Here is a 20,057-nt window from a genome sequence, read left to right as displayed (position 1 = left end):
CCAGAACAAACTGCTTTGTAATATTATTATCTTTCCCTTCTCAGATATGTTTAAGCTAATGCTACCTACTTGGTAGGGATATGATGCGTGCTGATTTTTGCATGAGGTAGTTATTCCAGATAAGGTTCACTCCAGCTGTAATTATGACAGTTCTTAATTTCCTGAAAATGATAGATTCTGAGATTTAGAGCTTGCAGGCTTTAGAGAAACTGGGAGTTTTATGGTTTAGATGACTTGTCCCAGGTCACACAATTAAGTACTAGAGGAGATCTAAAACTATAACTTCTGACTCCAGATTCAACACATCATGCTACCTCTCTCAAACCTTTTAATTCTTAGTTGCACATTAGGCAAATTTAACATAAACGTCTAGCCACTTAGTTGGCAGAAGAGCTTTTAAAAAAGTGACTTCTAAAGTAGTCATAATATTGTAAATGGAATAAAATGCTCATAATAGTTTATTCATACTAAGAATGATTATTTTCCTCATTCAAGTGTTATTTTTTTAAGAAAGTAACATGAAAAATGTGCATGCTGTTACTCAACTAGAAGTACCTGGATAAAAAACTCCTACCAAGTCTTTCCCACCCATGAATAGTGGTGGCATGTATTCAGAACAGGAAAGTCCTTCCTTCTTTGAATAACCAGTCATACAACCTCCTCTTAACAATCATTCTCCAGCCCATTTGTCCATCCTTCAGGGGACCTAAAAAAAAGATAATCAGAGAATGGCATATCTGGGTTGTGTCAAGAATATAGTAGCACAGTTCATTTGAGCAATGTGTATCCTTGAACAAATCATTAAATCTTTGTGGACCTTTTTCCTCACGTGTAAAATGAAACAATGTTTTCTAAGTGCTTTTCTAGCTCACAAATTCTATGATTTTTCAAGTGTGTTTTACATAAAATATTAGATAGTACTTACTGGTTTTGTGGACATAGGTTTTCCCTAAATCTTATAAATATGGGGTTATATGATTCCTGACACATAGCATGTACTTAAATAGCTATATGTTGACTATAGCCCTGAATTTCTTCATCACTGTTTAGGATTTGCTAGGTTAGGTCATTCCTTTAGATTTAAAATGCTATCTATGTCTGCTTTTCAAAGTCAGGAATCATAAGTAATTCTTAATTTAGACTAAAAAATTTAAAGAAAAATGCCTTCTAGTTTAGTGTTTTGGGAACAAGTATCACCCAATCTATAATAGGTATTTTTCTAAAAAACTTCTTTTATGCAGTCAACTTTTGAGAAACATCTTGCAACAAGAAAGGTTATAAAATGGAAGTTAGGTTCCTACGACAGCTTTATGACATTCTACTTTGTAAAATAGCTGAACAAAGAACTAGCCTAAATTCAAGGTCCTAGAAGCAAGGGGCATGTGGAACAAAAGGAAAAGAAAATCTAAAATAGGTTGTGACCACCTTTGTCACTCTGGTCTCCATTTCTAAATCCTTCCCTACTTATAAGTTTTCCTTTCTCTAGGTCTCAAGTCTACACATATACTGACCTGCCCCTAAAGTACCTCACTCTGAAATTAAGGATATTCTCTCCCTTTTCTTTATTCCAACTAATTCAATGCGGCCTATCAAAGTTAAAGAACTATTTCATAGTAAAGTGTTTTTAAAAAGAGCTCTTTAATCCTTTCAAGTTAGTTGCATTAAAAAAGGGGATGGTAGCTAATCCAAATAAAGTGGTAAAATTTCAGGTAGTTTAACCAAGTTAAGAGGAAAAAAATTTAGGAGCTGGAGGCACAGTAGCTGTTGTAAGCAATACAGGATCTCTCCCTTGCATAAGCAGAGTGCTAGACACACAGTAAGCACGTAATAATGCTCGTTTATGCATTCTAAATTTAGTTTATGTATGCTATTCTTTTAAGAAGTCTTTGAAATTATTGTGTACCCTTCTTTCCTTTCCTGAAACTCTTTAGTTCCTGTGACATTATACTATTCTGGTCCTGATCACTGTAGTAATAGCAATTTCTTCCACATTTTTACATCTTTGGCATTTATAGCCTATAACATCATTTAAAATGATACATTTTCTTGTTCTATTAGCCAAAATTCACCTAGGAACAAATAAAAATTAAAATACAAGATAAAATATAATTCAACAGAGATTAAGTGCTTATTATGTGCAAAGTCCTGGGAATGCAAACACAAAAAATAAGTCTTTACCTTAAAAAAACATATTCTAATAGGAGGTATAAGTTAAACTGATTATGTATTTAACGTAAAAAGAACAAACAATTAAGGGCATCAGGAAAGTTTCTTTCAGATGGTGGTACCTGAATATACATTTGGAAGGAAACTAAAGTCTCTAAGAGGCAAAAATGAAAACGAAAGTCCATTCTGGGCCTCGGTGACACACACACAAAGTAAAAATTGAAGGAGATGGACACTATATGTGGAGCAAGATAATTTAACTGAACTGTTTGTTGGGAAGGTTGACTGAAATTATACTGTGAAAGATCATAGAAGTTAGTGAAATGGATATTCTAATTGTTCTCCTGATCCACTCCCAGTCAACAAATGAAGTAAGCGTATATAGCCAGACTACTTTGTGTCCATCAGTAATGCTCTATAGGTTCCCCCATTCCTGATATACATTTTTTAACATTCATCAGTGGCTGTTATGTTAGGTTAAATATTATTTTTTAAAGCAAAAACAAAATTATTTTAGTCATCAACTCTTGAGTGAGTTGCCCTGTGCCAAAATGGTTTATAGGATGTCAGCGTGGCAACACTGAAAAAATACTAATGTCAATAGAGAGCATCTGGATTCAAATTCTATCTGCTGCTCCCTGTGTGACCATGAGCTGCATATATGAACCTATGAACTCACAAAAAGCAGCTCATTTTATTTTTGGCTAATTTCATTCAAAAAGAAGTTTTTTCTTAAATTTGTGAGTACACTGAGGATTATTTTGGCTTTACTACAATGTAGAAATACATGGTCAGTAGTAAAAGGAAATAAGGCGTTTTATTCAATTAATATTTAAGCATACAAAGTACTATGAGAACTGGCAAAAATATATCTTAGACATTTCTCTAGCTCTTAAGGAGCTCAAAATCTAGTAAGGAAGAAATCACATGAATAGGTTAAGTATAACAAAAAGCATGAGCTTAATTAAGTTCCCTGAAAGCAGAGACTGTTTAATGAAAAATGGGTAGTTTAGTGCATTGTTGAATGCCACACAGGCCAAAGGGGTTTGGGTAAAAAGGCATCTTCGACATCATCTAGTCCAATCCTCTCATTTTAGACCTTAAGAGCTTGTGACTTGCTCCTAATCACAAAAGCAGAGTAAATAAAAGAGCTGGAGTGCTCATGTAGGTTTTCTGACACAAAATCCAGTTTCTGTCCCCAACACACATAGACTATTCTTAGCATAATCTTGTCGTAGTTTGGATAGAGATCATACAACAGGGTCATCAGAGACAATAACAGGAAGGGGAAATTTTGAATATTAAATTAAATATTAAATAGGTACAATTTTCCATAATGTTCATGTTATACATGAGTCATCAATCTGCTTTTGAATGGCATAAAACACAATTTACTGTATACAGTTAATTCTGGGCTAGTTTGATTTTATTTCTATTAAGCTTGTGCCACGTAGCAAAAGAAGGATATGCATGAGGGAGCTGTTAGGGGTTACTGAGCAGCAATGTCCAAATAGGCTCTGCCCTAAGTCCAGAGAGTTCCAAGTTCTCACAGCTTTACTATTTTCTAAATACCTTCTCACAGGTTTATTTTTGTTTCTTCTTCATTTCGAATAATCCTAAGTAATTCTCTAAACTTACAAATAGTGTAAATGGATGGTACTCCTAGCATACCTATAGAATGACAGGATTCCAAAAACGTGTTACCATCAAAATATTAAAAATTTTCCTGAGAAAAATTAACCAAGTCTAAGGTTAGTTCCCACAGAAATAAAGACTTCATGTTTTTAATATGGCATATATTATACATATATGTGCATATACATATACTGGTATTCTAAATAGAGAATGACAAATGGAATGAGCTGTGTTACATACTGTTGGAAGCATTCTTAACAATGTCTAAACATTTTTTGTTTTATGCATACTTTTGATACTAAGGATATTTCTTAATAAAACCTAATGCATTTTAGAGAAATCATCAAAGTGATTAACTGGTTGTCTCACCATAAGTAGAAAAGTGACTCCATCAATGTAAAGTTGAAAAACTAAGTTTTCACTATGAAAACATATAAAAATCTAGTTAAGAGATCTCTAAAAAAAGTTTCAATTTTCCTTGCAAAATGAACATGAGAATTCCCCATATGGTTTTACTGCCTTTAATTAGTCATAAATAGCAATTAACTGAAGGAAAAATGTATGATATATAGAAAGACACAGAAGAGAATAAGTAAAATAACATATATAATGTAGGTCAAACATACTTTTTTTTTTTTTTAAATGCCTGAGTTAGGAATAGTTTTCATTATAAAAACACTGTAAAAGCTTCTGGATCTACTCCCATCCTCTCCCCATCACCCCACCCTGGTCACGTATTAATGTTGCTGAAAAGTGAAGGCTTCTAAAGGTTAAATTCCACAACAAATAAACAATGAAAATCTCTATACTAAGAAAAGTATTCCCAAGTATTAGACAAAAAATATCCATTAATTCCAAGTTAAAACCAGATGCAAAATAATTTACATAGTCCTTTAAAATTTGTTGTAAGATCATGTAAGATCACTTTCCCTTTATTTACATGTAGATTTGACAGAAAGATTGTAGCTTATGAAAAAAATTGTTAAAATATGCTGTGTTTAATTTTTATTTAACTGACAAGAATGGAAATGCCACAAAAATATAGATAACATAATATTTTAAAATAATATTCAGAGATATGCCTAGACTCTGAAAAGATGAGTTTCTCTTCAGTTTGAAAAAATAGTGAATTAGAGTTATCTAGAAGTTTAGTCTACAAAATGTGTTAAAATAAATTTAGTTCTGTATAAAATCACCTTTATTAATAAAAATTTCAGGGAAAAATATTCAAAGAATATGGAAGGAAAAAATTTGACCAATAAATGACAAAAGTATTTCTAAGTACCATCCTTGATTTTAAAAGAAAAATTCTCTCTTGAAAATGGCACCATAACTTTTGCATCTGAATTCATGTAATTACAAAGCAGTTGGTGAGTGACTGAATTTAGACTTCAATTTAAAAGCAATTATTTTAGATAGACTGCTGGGCCTAAATTCAGGAAGATGCACCTTCCTGAGGTCAAATCTGGCTTCAGACACTTCCTAGCTGTGTGATTCTGAGTAATTCTTTTCACCCTGTTTGCCTCTGTTCCTCATCTGTAAAATGAGCTGGCAAACTACTCCAGTATCTTTAACTTCTCAAGAAAACCTCAAATGGGGTCATGAAGTTGGACATGACTGAAATCATTAAGCAACAACAAATTTTTCTTGTTAATCTTAAAATGTTAAGTGATTAATTTCTCAAATGGAAATAACCATTTTAAAATAAACAAGCAAAGAAAGATTAAATGCTAGTAGCAAAAAAGACCAAATAAAAAAAGATGTGTATGGCTTATAAATGTATGTAAAATACTTAAATTTTGAGAGAACAAAACAAAATTTGTGAATTATTTCAGGATATTTTTTAATCTCATTGTCTTGGATACTAAAACAAATAAACATTTTGTAGAATGAAATTGGGAAGCCTACAATTTAAAATAATCTTTTTGTAGTCCTCTATAAAAAAAATTATTTGCATGTCCCTTGCTTTCATGTCACTTGCTATCTTATTGGAAGCTGAACAGTTATAGCCTAATTTTAATTGACATTTTATAAAGTACAAATTAATAAAATTCTAATATATTTTGAAATCTTTTATTTCTGAAAATTCTCCTATTCTTGTACAGTACTTTTTCTGTTAAAGAATGGGTTTGTGTAGCACTAAGTGGAAGACGTCTAACTATATAACTACAAATCAAGAAATAATTTAGTTAGAATATGCAGCCAGATCATTTTACAATTTGTAATCCCTGAAAGCCTCTATTATGCATTTCATTCAATATATTAAACTAAAGGGATCTATTATTCATTTCAGACTAGGTTTCCTTGGTACATAATAAGACTTTTTGAAAGAACTACAAATATTTTGAATTAAATTTCAGAATATTTTTTAGTAGAATTACAAATTAATAAGGTATAAGTCACTGAGGATAATCCTTACTTTGCCAATTCCTTGAATTAAACAAAACAAAAACATAGCATTAAAAAAAGGCAAAAGTCATAGGATACTAAGCCATTTTCTTATAGGAGGATGAGTTATTTTATTATATGCTCATTTATTAATCAGAACTCTTCATCAATTATAAATAATTTAAGCAACCTCTGTGAAAGTAGTAGATAAGAATTACTGAACACAATTTGTACTTCATTTCCAGTAAGTGCATTAATCTACCTAAATGTTCAAAAGAGTCAAAGCTCTCTCAAAACAGTGGGATGCTAATTTTTACTTTCTTTAATCAATGAGATACTGAAAACACTCGAGACAAGGCTTTTTTTCCATCAGGATGGTAATATCCACCTGCAAAAGGCAAGAAATGTAATTAAGATTTAGAATGCAGGCTTAAATGAAGATATTAATGTATAGAGAAGTCATGAGTTATAGAACAAAATCCCAGTATCACAAAAGTAGGTGTAAACTTAATGATATTGACAGCCCTGAGTAGAAAATACTGTTGTATATATACTCCAAGAAAACCTCATTCCATGATCATTTAATTATGTACAAAATATATTAAAAATAATGTGAAGCATGTCTTTTAGTTTACTGAGAATTTTTCTATTTTGTTACTTGTTACTTAACTTTTATTTAGCTTTTAAACTCATCAAAAGATGAATAATGGCTATATTTTAGTAAAAGATCTTATTTTTTTCTTAATATACTAAACCATTTTTTTTCACTATTCTCTATGTACTTGCCTGAATTGTTTTGTTTTAATTCCATAGTCCAACTAATGTACTGGAGAAACTGTCAACAATGTAATTACTCAGCACCAACTTAAGAAAACCTGAAAGACACTGGGAATTTATCGAAGGAAGAAGCAAAAAAGTTGAAATTTACACTGATAAGCACCTATATTACCTTTACAGGTGAAGTTTTGCAAACTATGGAATTAAGATTAAAGCTGAAGTTTTAACACATGAAAAAAAATCATCTTAAAAGTTCCAAAAAGATTTGACATAGAAACATGACTACTAAATGAAATGCGTTTCCATTTTTATTCTGATGAGCTGCTATATAGCATATACTTAGTATATGCTACCTTTAGATGCTTCTAATAGAGACGGCTACAAATTCAAGTTTTTGATTTTTACTCTCTCTGTATGTATGCTTCACTGTTTATTTTTCCGAAGTTCATCTTCTCTCTCAAGTGACAGATTTTATAGTAATCTTTAAAAAGAGAAGCTATGATCTAGCTATAAACAGCGACATAAATTGATCTTAATCACATGTGGAATATGAATATTAAACACAGGATTTCTTTGGTTATAAAAGACATACTGGTATTTTAAAAGCAAATTATTAACCCTAATTTGAAATAATCTGACATTCAGGTTAAAAAAAAGCAAGAAACAAAAAAACAAAACTCCCCAAACCAAACACTCTCCCCTCCCCTTCAACAAACAAAACCCATCAAGTACTTAGGAAACAAGCTACCAGTTGAATAACTGGCACGTTAGACAAAGTTTGGAATAATACAATTTCAACTTAAATTGTTCACAAAATATTTAGAAGACTACTATGAAGGTATTATAAATGTAGAACTGAATCAATATGTAACTAGAAGGTAACTACAGTTTTAAGGTGACTGTTAGAAAACATTTAAAAAAATGAGATTATTTCCTCTCCTCAATTAGATATTTCAAAATAAAGATCATTTTTGAATATTACCTGGATCACAGAAAGCTAAGTCAATATCTTATTTCTTTACAAGGCTTGTTATCAAGCTGATGCAGCCAGATTTCCCTAGAGATGGGTTTTTAAATGGTTTAATCACCCTATAAAAGATACTATTTTAAACTGTCTTCTCTTTAGTTTCCCAACTTTAATGTAACTATTTAACTTACATCTGAAGTGGAACAACTTATTTTAAGTTCCTCAAATGGGTAATTACAATTTCTGGAAATAATTCATTGTACTTTTTGCTTATATTTTGCTGAGTATTTTTTTTTTTTAACAATCATTGGCTTTATTGAAAATAAACTTTAACTGCTATCAATTTTAATTCAATAATTTGATGGAGTAACAAAAGTTTACTAGTTCACAAGAAGAGAATCTGAAGAAGACACCTTTTCTAACTGTCACTGCATCTAAAGGTATAATCATAAAAATTGAGACCCTCTATGGAACTAGTTACATCTGAAAAAGCAAAGACATTCATTAAGTTTTAGCAAATAAAGTAGCCCAAGACACTTATGGGGGGAAAAACCCTAAACATTTTATGGCTGGCAATTTCACATCACTTTAAATATCTAAATGCTCACCTTTTCATTCCCACAGAGTTTATACTTGAGACTTATTTTAAAAATAGTATTAAAAAATTGGCTTTCTCTAACTTCTGAAATGATGGACAAATATTTATAGACCAAATGTCTTCAGTTTACTTTACAAAACAGAAATTCACTATGAAATTTAACACAACTATTATTTCTTAAAAGTAAATTGATATTGAAATACATGTAAACACTAATTTCTCAAATGTTTCTACACAATAAGTTAGGATTATATATCTTATTTAAAGTAAAAACCAAGGTGTTTTTTTGCGGAGAGGTGCCAACCTTACTTCAGCAGCACAGTTAATACTGGAGATACTTTTAAAATCTTAACGCCAATATTTACGTGCTGCTAAGGCACTGTTGACATTGATGTCACACAATGAAGCTTTGGCTATCAAGCAACAGAGTTTCTTCAGAAGATCAGATCCTTGTATTTTTGAGGCAGCACAATATGGCCTGCACCTTTTCAAAACCAACAAACCATTATGTGCTGCTACTTTACCCCAAGGTGTCTACACACTAGTTCCTAAAGAAGAATATAAGATACAGCTTTTAGAAAAGGAATGAAATATACATTAACTAGGTTTTTATTTTTTAAACAGACTTAATAAGTTCACAGTTACTTTTACATAGTATAAATACTTTAAGTGTAGCACAACATAAGAATAAGCTAGGTCTTTTCCTCTAATATTTCTGAAAAAAAAAATCAATATTGTGTTGACAACAAACTCAAATTACTTTAATCTGAAAAAAATGAATATAATTTTACTCATACTTTGGATAATAGCAGGGTTAACACATGATATTTTATACTTAAACATAATCCCCTTCAAAAGTAATCTTGCTTTTTTAGCCAAATGTTAAAAGATCATGTAACTGATACAAAGTCAATTAAGAAGATAATACGCACAAATATAAAGAATTACAAATCAATTAAAAAGGCAATAGATAAAATGAACCCTCCCCACTTCTTTGCAGGGCATAGGAAAATAGAGAAAGTGTTACAGGTGTGAAATACTACACGGAGATTTCTTCAAAATATGGTTTTACCAAACTGTTCCCTCTCCCACCATTATAAGTGCTGACTCACTGAGAGGTGATAGTTAGTATTTTTTGCTAAAAACATTATCTCATTTGATCCTCACAATAACCTTGTGACCTAAGAGCTATTACTATTTTGATTTTGCAGATAAGGAAACTGAAGAAAGCACAGAGTTTCAAGTGATCCATTCAGAATTTGAACTTGAGTCTTCCTGATTCCAAGTGTAATCCTCTATAATATTTCACCATGTAGGGAAACGTGGTTGATGTAAAATATTAGGTATCAAGAAAAAAATTCAAGAGTCCACTGAGGGAGAATTTAGAGTGAAGTAATATGAACATGCCTTCAGCGGGAAAGGACATGGGGCTTACATTCAGGAAAAGTTATAAAACAACTAAATCTTTCACTGCTCAGAAAAGTTAATTTTTTTTCTGACTCAAAATCTAAGTGACTATGCTATCAATTAATGGTTTGTAACTTCAAGTTTTTGAGTTGGAAGACAGAAAATCTGTGAGATAAGAGAAATATGTGTTCTGTTAGAAACAATGCTGGACTATGGACAGGACATTATCTTTTATGATAAACAGTTGTTCAACCCTGGACAAATCACTAAATGCCTTCACCTTCTTTCTTCAGTGAATTGTAAGATCTGAAATGAAATTAAACTCTCAAAAAACAAAAACAACCTCTTATTGCTGACAACCAGTGCCAGGGTTGTCAATCTCATCAAGTATAGGAGGCAAAACTCACCAGTGTCACTGTTAAATATGTCTTACACGTGTAACAGATGCTTAATCAGCATGATGAGTTCAAAGGACTACGCTAATTCTTTTCCCTCTGTTTAACTTCTGTACCCAACTGATTCATGATAATGAAGAGAAATTAATGTTATTATTAAATCACCCAATTATTCATTTGTATACGAAAGTGGATTTTTTGCATTTTTATTTTATTGAAAATACAAAAAATTTTTTTGCGTAGTAACCATCCTGAGCAATCTATATTTTCCCTAATTATTTACTCTACACCCTCTTCTCTTTCTGTCTCTAAATATATTCCCACATAAAATGGAGGCCAATCTGTTATCAATGACCTAAAAAAAACCTGACTTGCAAAAACAGTATTTAGTTTGTATTTATAAAGTATATTCATAAATTATACTTCCATTGTCTACCTTTTAGAAAACAAGACAAAAAAGCATATTTTCCACACAAAATTAATGTAATCAGAATTATTACAACCACGTATGTTCAGTTTAAAGTATGTAAATATTGCTGTATTTCAAGTACTTAAAAATATTTTTATACCTGAATTTAAAGCTCAGTGTGACTGTGAATACACTTTCCTTCCTAATAAAATCTTTAACTCTAGTTTAAATCGGTTGTGCTAAGATGCAGCAGTTCTTTGATGCAGGCACTCTTCTGGTACCAATTTTTATCGAATATTCTGAGAAATCCAATCATTTATTTAAGCTATAATTAATGGCTAAAGGAAACACTGGACAATTGATTTCAGTCTTAAAAAGACAGAAACTAACCTAGAGTTTCAACAAATGCACAGTAAAATCTACCTCATTATTCTATCTATACTCTATTTCAAAACATTGCTGGCTTCATATTTTGACATGGAGTAAAGTTTAATCATATAAAACATTAGCTTTCTCCTGCGCATTTGCCTTTCAAACACCTCATTTTTCATTACAAATGCAGTAATACACTTTCTTAAAAATCTGTTATTTTATTTTCTCCTTAAATCTAGTTTGACCAAATAATGTAGCACTCTTACAAAAAATGCTAAATTTAGAAACTATCAAGAGTTTGAGAACTTTGGATAAATCTTGTCCTAGTCTACAAAAAACTTCCCCAGATCTCGCAGCTTTGAAAAAATAATAACAACTTTTAAAAGCCACTCTACTGATCACAGCAAATTACCTAGTTGACTGGGAGGTCATCATTCAGTTCTTTGATCTGAACTTTAGAATTTTCAGGGATCCAGTGTAATCATGCAAATAAAGTCGTTTTTTTTTTTTTAAATTTCAACACCAATTTCATGATGTAATATAATTTTTGGATAATTCTGAGATAAACTGCTCCAGTGAAACATCCCAAATACTGAGAATGTTATCAAATCTTAAAAGAATGTTATCAAATCTAATCACTCCAATTGCAAAAAAAACCCCAAAAATCTGCTTAGTCATTATTTGTTCCACGAACATTAATGCTTCTTTTATATATATTTGAATGTCAGAATTTTAAAGGCCTATAATCTCACAGTGTTAATGTCTGACTAAATGAACAAACAACACCGACTTAAGTTTGTCTTCTGTTACAAATCACACTGCTATGTTTAAGAAATGACTGCAGAAGCTATTATTATTGCTAACATGTAATAAGATTCTCATTAGAAATCTGATTATTACTGCTGTTCTGAATAGTTAGATTTGTAGGGTCTGTTATTTTGTAGCCTAAAAGGATGTAACTTTCTGGTGATAATATTAAAATCACAATGAAAAAATTAATTCTCAGGGTGGGATTATTCCACATGTTAGGTTCCATATCTCATGAGAGAGTAAAAGTTATCATTTTAAGGTTATTTGGAAAAATAGTTAAATATTTGTATGTGTTCTGTCACCATGCCTCCCCCAAGCTGTTCAGTTTATATTTAGATGTACATAGGTGAACTTCTTGAGCGGTAAGTAGAACAATATTGTTGAAGTTGCAAAAATTTCAGATGAATAAAGCCTGTTTGGTAGAGAAGGGAATTATGGCTTTGCTGTTAAATCAACTTTTAAAATCCCTTTGTTTTATTTTCTACTTTATTTTGCAATTCAATTGGTTTACCTCAGTAAAGAAAGGAATAAGTAGTGCCTATTCTGCCTTACCCACAGTTTTGTACTCTCAAAAAACTATCCTTTTGACCTATAAACCTGAATGATTCATTTGTAGGCGAACTATGTTTAGGCCTTGAAATGGTACAATCACCACAAAACAGGAATGTTATAATACAGATCTCTCAGTATGGCTATGAAAATGTCTTTCTTCTCTCTGTTATTGGTTTGTTAGAGAATACTGATGTGTCACTGTTGTAATAATTTTAAATACAGTGTAAATACAACTTGTAATGGTAGGGTTTTTCTTCATGTAGGCAGGCTTTAAGGGGCATTATCAGCCCTTGATCCCTACTGCTCTACTACTACACTAGTGGTTTGGTATGCCATTATGATCTGGAGGAAAATTAAAGAACAAATGCATTTTCAAAGGCTTCAGCAAGGCACTACACAGCTAACAAAACCTTAAAGGGACAGGACTATTATGACTAATAAAACTGATCTTCTCCCTGGCATTTAATGCAAACAAAATTATACAAATATATATAAATACAGACATTTATATCTCGATTACACAACAATCAGAAATTTGGTATTATTTGATCAGTTTTGGCTGCATGGTGCCGAAATAGACAGCTAAAAATAAAACCTCAAAAATTGAACCACAAGTTAAAAAAAAATTCAGTTAACTCTGCATGATCAATGTTGAAGAATAATATAGACACAATACATAAATATAATCAAAAAACTATTTTAGAGTACAGTTTCATAATTTTCTTTCAGATTTCAAAGTCTTGAGTAGAGCTGCCAAATTGACTAATATAGGTTTTGCTTCCCCTACTTTCTACTGAATTCCTCTGATAGAAAAACTAATGAATAATTAAATGATTCAAAACCTGGAAGTATAAGGGAAAAAGCAATGAGGGGGTCTAAATAATTCTCTCCAGAATAACCAAAATCTGAGTATAATCATAGTGGAGGAGTAGCAGGGTATAATTTCATATCATCAGTTAAATTTTACAAATTTTCTTATATTAATTTAATACTTTACTCTGGAAGATTTTGTTGAAATACTTAGTTGGTATTACATATCTAATGATTTCCATTTTAATTACATAATACCATTAAGGAAATTGATACTTAAATAAAAATAAATTTTATCTAAAGGTTGCAATTTGTATGAAACTCTTATGCATAGAAAACAAAGAAGAAAATTTCCCAACATCTACATACAAACTGATAAGCATGCATATCTTGTATCCAGAGTATTCCTCACAGTGAATTACAAAGTAAAAACCAAATCACATCAGTAAATTTTTGCTTAATTTGATCACAAATATGTTGTCAAGAAATTAGTTAAAAGTTCCAAGATTTAATAGTACCCCTTCCATCTGTCATTACTATAACGATATTTTGGGTTAGAGAAAAGCAGAAAAAATTTCTTAGAGGCAATCTTTAAAAAGTTTCTTTGCTACAGTCATTTACAAATTCATTTTTGAATTGTTTTGATATAATTGTATGGAAATATAGCATACAATTTTTAAATAACAAAAATTAAACTGGCTCAATTTTAAGTACAAACATTATTGCAATACCAATGATATATTCCATTTTGCAAAATAACCTACACTCTCACAGTGAACAAATCAAAATGCAATTAATCTTAGGAGAACTTTAAGTATCAACATTTACCCCATGGACTCAAGTACAGAAATGGTAATTAGGTACCAAAAAATACTAGTGACCTACATTAATATTCACAAATCTTACAAGGCTAAAAAGACCCCCCACTCATTTTATATCCTTCCATGTCCCCTTGATACTATCTTTTAAAAATAAATGCTTTCTGTAACTCACCCTGCCCATTAGAAATACTTTTGGCAACCCTCCTTTTTCTTGACTAAAAAAAAAGTTTTGATATTTTTTTCCCCACCCCACTGACTTTCCCAACTTTGATCCTCTGACTCTCTCAGTCTCTCCACCCCTTTTTCTTTTTCCTCCATCTCTAGGACCTCTTCCTTTTCCTATCCCCTAAGGTTCAATCCTTCAATTTCACTTTACCTCTTTTAACAACTACTGTGCCCTTAGAGTAAGTTCTTAACCTTTTGTGTGTCAGAGACCCCTTCACTGAATATTTTTAAATGCATAAAATAAAATACTGCATCTATATTCAGATTTGGTAATTAAAGATGAATAATAATTTTTACATGGTACTTTAGGGCTTACAAAGTAATTTCTAACAATCACTTAAGTTAGTGAAAGTAGTATTATTTACATTTTTGCAGACAAGAAATGGCTCAGAAGGGAGTAACTTGCTCAGGGTTACAAAGTTACAAGTCTAACAGCCTAGCCTGAGACTATAATCTAGGTCTTCTAAAATCTGCACCCCTTCTACTCACCATATCACAAAGAAAATACAAACTAGAAAATAAACATTTTACTGTTTATTAGGGAAACTAGTTTGTAACCTTATTTAATTCCATAAGCCTTATTCTGATTTAGAAATCTATGATTTCTAAGTATTACAAAGAGATATAAGGGCAAATTTAAAAGGAATAGGGAATAGATAAAACAGGGATCAATGACTGTAGTTTTATGTTCCAATTACCTTGACCACTATTATGGTTCTTACTTTCAGATGCATACTAAACCATTTATGATCTAGTGCTAATGTAAAATCCTGGCACACACTACTGCCAAGGAGACCCCAGTAAAGTACTGCAATCCTAAAATATGGCAAATACCTTTTGTTTAAAAAAAAAAAAAAAAAAGATGCTACAGAACATCCAGAAAGATTGCTTGCTTTGAAATTTATGAAGTAGTTAGAAAGAGGTTAAGAATGTATTAACCTTTCTCATAAAAGTGTCTGATGTGAACAGACGCTGAAGTCGGCATGAAAATGGATAGCCTTCTATCCATTGGTAGGGGCACAATACCCCGTCCAGGAGATTCTTCTTTTTGGTAAAAAAAAAAAAAAAAATGAAGAATGAGAGAGTTAAGTTGGCTTCCAAGAAGCCAATTAAGAAAGCCAAGTGTGGATTATACAAGTTCTAATAAAAGAAAAGAAAAAAAAGAAAGTAAGATAATGTGGGATTTCTGGCTATCAGTCTGAGAAGTACTAGTTTATTATTATGGGCCCTGAAAAGTTACTTTAATTTTCATTTAGAAGTCTTTCTACCACCAATCATTGAATCTAATACTCTGGTCTAGAGCTTTACCTTTTAAGTGTAGAACAATAATCTGACCTTACTTAATGAGTCATCAAAACAAAGGTACACTGAGAAAACATACCTAAGTAATGGATAAAGTAATCTGATATTTGGGTTTAATTTAAAGATTTACAATTCACTCAAAGGTTATGTGAAGAGGAGATAACACTGAGATTAATTTGATAAGTGGTTAACAAAAATTTATTTCTATACTGGGTGGTATTGATATTTAGTAAACTTTTGTCTGGAATGATTCCAGCATAATTCACAAGTCTCTCAAAAACTAAGGGAACTGTAAAAGAGGTCTGTTTCTTATCCTGTAGGAGGATATGTGCATATATGGGGAAGGAAAAAAGACAGATTCTTCCTGTTTTCCCTCCCACCTCTTGGTCCTTAACCAAGACATCTACTTTCTAGTGACATGCATAATAAAATTATAAAGTGGCTACATCACTCTAAGTGACAGAAGCACAAGATAATTATTAAACTTATGTTAGTAAATATTTCAATAAAATTGATTTAAAAAAACCAAAACAAATACTACATACAACTTTTCCCTTAAAATCACTATCATTTCTATACTTGAAGAAGATGGGAAAGAAGTCAAAACTATGTTAAATAATTTTTGAAGATGAATTATCTTTCATAATCAAAAATACTTACCAAGTATTGATTTGGCCCCCCCCTTTAAATTGTGAGTCAGTCAGCAGCTAACTTTTAAAAGGTTTAAAAGAAAAAGAAAGGCTGATAATCTATGACCAAAGCTCTTTTAAGGGTAAATTTCACAAATCAGAAGTTGAAACATAATATACCTCTTTTTTATAGAATGATAAAGGGCTGAGGGGATCACAGAATACTTACAAGAAAAATGCTTGTTCAATTGAGGCCAACAAGTTGTTATCACATAGTACCAGTACAGTCTATCTTAATTTGTTATAACCTAAGAAAAAATAGAAAAGATTAAATTAAAGTTTCATAGAAAATGGATCATTTAAAATCTTGTTTATGCTACAGTTTGATCGATATTCTAAAAGCTTTAACACAAATCTCTATTTTAGAGTCCTCATAAATCACAGTATAATTAATAAAAAATTATTAATTTTCTTGTATCACTCCCCAAATTACTCGTATTAAATTTGGAAGAGACCATTTTTCTATTAATCGTATCTTCTGTAAAACTAAAAGCAAATTACAAAGATATCTAAAATTTACAAATTAAGGTTGAAGCCTGGCAGCAACTAGAAATTGGTCTACTAACAATTTGGAAGGAAAGGAAAAAAAGGAAAAGATCTAACCTTGAAGATAACAAAAGGCAGACGTTCAATTACCATTTTGTGTGATACCCAATAAATATAAATTAGATTATATTGGACACATACAAAACATTTTGTTAAGTTAATCACAGTCAACATATCTGAAATCTGCAAATACCCCCCAATCTACATATTATGTGGTCCTAAAGTTATGACCTACAATACTAGATAAAATTGGGATTTAGCTTTCAATCTGTGATTAAGATATTTAAGATACTGCAGATATGAGGGTGCAGTAACAAGTAAATTGTTTCATTTTTCATCTTCTACCTACAATAATGAAAAAGGACTGTCACTATATCTAGGCAGAAAATTTCACTTGTCTTCAGGATTAAAAAAAAATTAAAGAACTTCTGAATTAGCAAGTCAACAAGGACACGGTTATAGCTTGATTTCTGTACAGTTCAGTTAGTTTTACTTTTCCAGTGCTAGGCTTTTCAATACTCCTCATAAAGAGCTATCCTATAAACATATACAACAGAATAGAAAGTGGAGGGATTAGAGTAGATCTGTTCACATCCCAAGTATGTTATTTCATTTTTGGGAGACCTCAGTTTCCTTATCTGTAAAATAAGAGCATCAGACTGGATGATATTTAAGGTCCCTACTAATTCTACATCTTATAATGCTGCCTTATGGCTCTTTTATAAAACATCAATATATTAAAATAAAAATATTTTATTTTACGAAAAGAAAAACACCAAATAAAATGGAAAAAGTTTGGTGTTTCAAAATGTGAAGCACTTAAATAACTGATTCCACCCTGCAGTTTACATTGTACTGTGTGGCACTGTTTAGGCATGGGTACAAATATACTAAAATGTTCCAAATAACAAGGATGGCAGGGAATTTGGCCTAAGGCATATTCACTCCTGCAGGGGGGAAAAACTGATTAAAAACAACCACAACACTTCTTTCAAATTATATAAAATAAACTGCAAAATGTTTGATTTTTTACAAGTGGCTTATGGCACAGCACAACATTTAAATCTGTTTAGGTATTTAAAAAAAAAGACCTAGAGAAAAAAAAGAAAAAAGTGATTGACGTTTATTATATAGAAAAATCTTCCTTTTAAACTGGAAAAAACATAGAAACAATGCGGTTTTATTTAAAGAAAAAAAAAGACTCAATTTTATAGTAAAGATCACTAGCTTTGAAGCCAGAAGTAACTTCAGAGATCATCTAAGTCTAATTTCCTCATTCTATTGATAAGGGATAATAAAGGAAATACAAAAACTGCATCTCTGAATGTCCTTTAACATTTTTATTTTCCTATTCTAGTTTTAAGACAGTTTTGTGTGTACAAATGCAACTTAATAGCCTCAAGAATTTATAGCCAAACTTCGTATTCTTACAATTCTACCAAATATTGAGTTTATCAGAAAAGTTTTTTGTATTTTTCCAAGGAACTTTATGATTTGAATTCATCTTGAAAATAATATAGTGTTAATGAACAACATGAAGAAATCACTGTAATTTTTTGAAAAACATGCTATTTTAAATAACAAGACTTTAAATTGTGTCTTAAAGCAGGCTATGTTAGCATTACAAAATTTTATTTGTACTTTGTCCCTAATCATTTTTTACCCTACATCAAAAAATATACAAGAAGTCCCATACTTTTTAGAAACTGCATTCAATTTACTATAATGGAAATCTCTATGATTTAGTGGAAAAATTTTATGAAACTATTTATTGAGATATAAATGATTATTTATATAAATTCCAGGTGCTACTGAATTATTAACCAGCCAAAAGATTAAGAATTCTAAAACTTTTACACCAGAAATTTAGATAAAAATTCTGCTTAGACATTAAAATTTATCTTCTTTTTTACACTATAATTCTTACCCATGTCTTGAGGCAAATAACTTTGTGAGATTCTACCTATTGTGCTGAAGACATTTTTTTCTTTTAGAAATTTTTTTTTCCAGTGTCAGGTATTACTAGAAAAGGAGGTAGGCTTGTTATGTAGTAATGAAGAAAAAGGGAAAGTTCTTATTTGAGTGTTGCACTTTATATGTTCTATCAATATTGAGGCAAAATGCAGGCATTCAAAAATCAAGTATCCAGGTTTCTACTTGTAAAAGTATTAACCTATTCTTCTTCATCTGGTTTATTACACCACTTGGTTTTCTTTAACTCCCTTGGTTCTGTGAGGCTGGTACACATGTTAGCAAGTATATGAATACTGGGCGCTACTTCTGCAGTTAAGATGGTAAATGAAATCAGGGAAGATGTATCAGAATTCAAAGTGAGATGCAAAGTTGGTCACTATGGCACTTAGGCTAACGGTAGAAAAGATTGCTATGTGATGTTATCCCCCTCTCCCCGCACCTGTCCCCTTCTTTTCTGACAGAACCTAAATTTGAGTATCAACATAACATATATTAATTTTTTTCTCCAACAATTTCTTAACATCAATGCAAAGTAGTTGTAAAAAGGCACAAAAGAAATTAAAAGTCACACAACAAATTATACAAAGAAAGCAATTTAATTACTAAAGTTCTTGTCTCTTGTATTTAAGTGGAAAAATACCTTTACACAGAGATCATTTATCATTTATGGTAATGAATAAGCTACCAATAGTACCACCACGGTGTATAATAGTATTTTTTTGTGAAGAATAATTTCCTTTAAGTTAGTATAATCTGCATATGCCTATAGGTATCTGATTCCCTCTCAGGTTCTCAGCAGTTAGTGGGTAGAGAGCCCCCTATACCATCACTCCTGCACACTAATGTTTTTAATGTTCAGCAGTTGACAAAAAGCAGAGATTCCCCAGACCTTGTTCCCAGCTTCAAGGGGGCAGAAACAAGAACTGGGATGATGCACCCAATAGCAGCTGCGTAAGCAGTGGGCTGGGGTACATTACTGTAAGCAAAGCATCTGCTCATTGAGGGAGGAAAATACGATTATATTTTTCTGAGTTTTCATTTCCTTTTAACGATATAACATGACCTTGAATCACCAAATTTATACCCAATTACTAATTCAACTACCTAAACTCCTTCAAATTTAGCTTATGAGATGAAGAACTAATATGTACTATACTGGTGATTTTACCAAGTCTTTCTGTATCTCATCTAGTTCAGGTATCTCATCAAGATTC

At 31.2% G+C, this 20,057-nt stretch overlaps 1 long non-coding RNA gene across 4 annotated transcripts in view; it reads right to left on the bottom strand.

The window, feature by feature from the left end:
* The window catches only part of LOC140504999 (uncharacterized), a 45,659-nt gene that overhangs the window by 15,596 nt on the left and 10,006 nt on the right, over positions 1–20,057 (bottom strand). The window contains exons 3-4 of one of the 4 annotated variants that reach the window (XR_011967309.1): positions 16,493–16,571; positions 70–6,577 (exon numbers count right to left, since the gene is read on the bottom strand). This is a non-coding gene — a long non-coding RNA (uncharacterized lncRNA). The remainder of the gene's footprint in view (positions 1–69; positions 6,578–16,492; positions 16,572–20,057) is intronic. The other 3 variants (XR_011967307.1, XR_011967310.1, XR_011967308.1) reach the window with 3 other exon arrangements.

This window comes from Notamacropus eugenii, chromosome 5 (assembly GCF_028372415.1).
Source record: "Notamacropus eugenii isolate mMacEug1 chromosome 5, mMacEug1.pri_v2, whole genome shotgun sequence".
In the NCBI taxonomy this organism is placed as follows: Eukaryota; Metazoa; Chordata; class Mammalia; order Diprotodontia; family Macropodidae; genus Notamacropus; species Notamacropus eugenii.
This window is presented reverse-complemented; position numbering and strand designations above follow the sequence as displayed.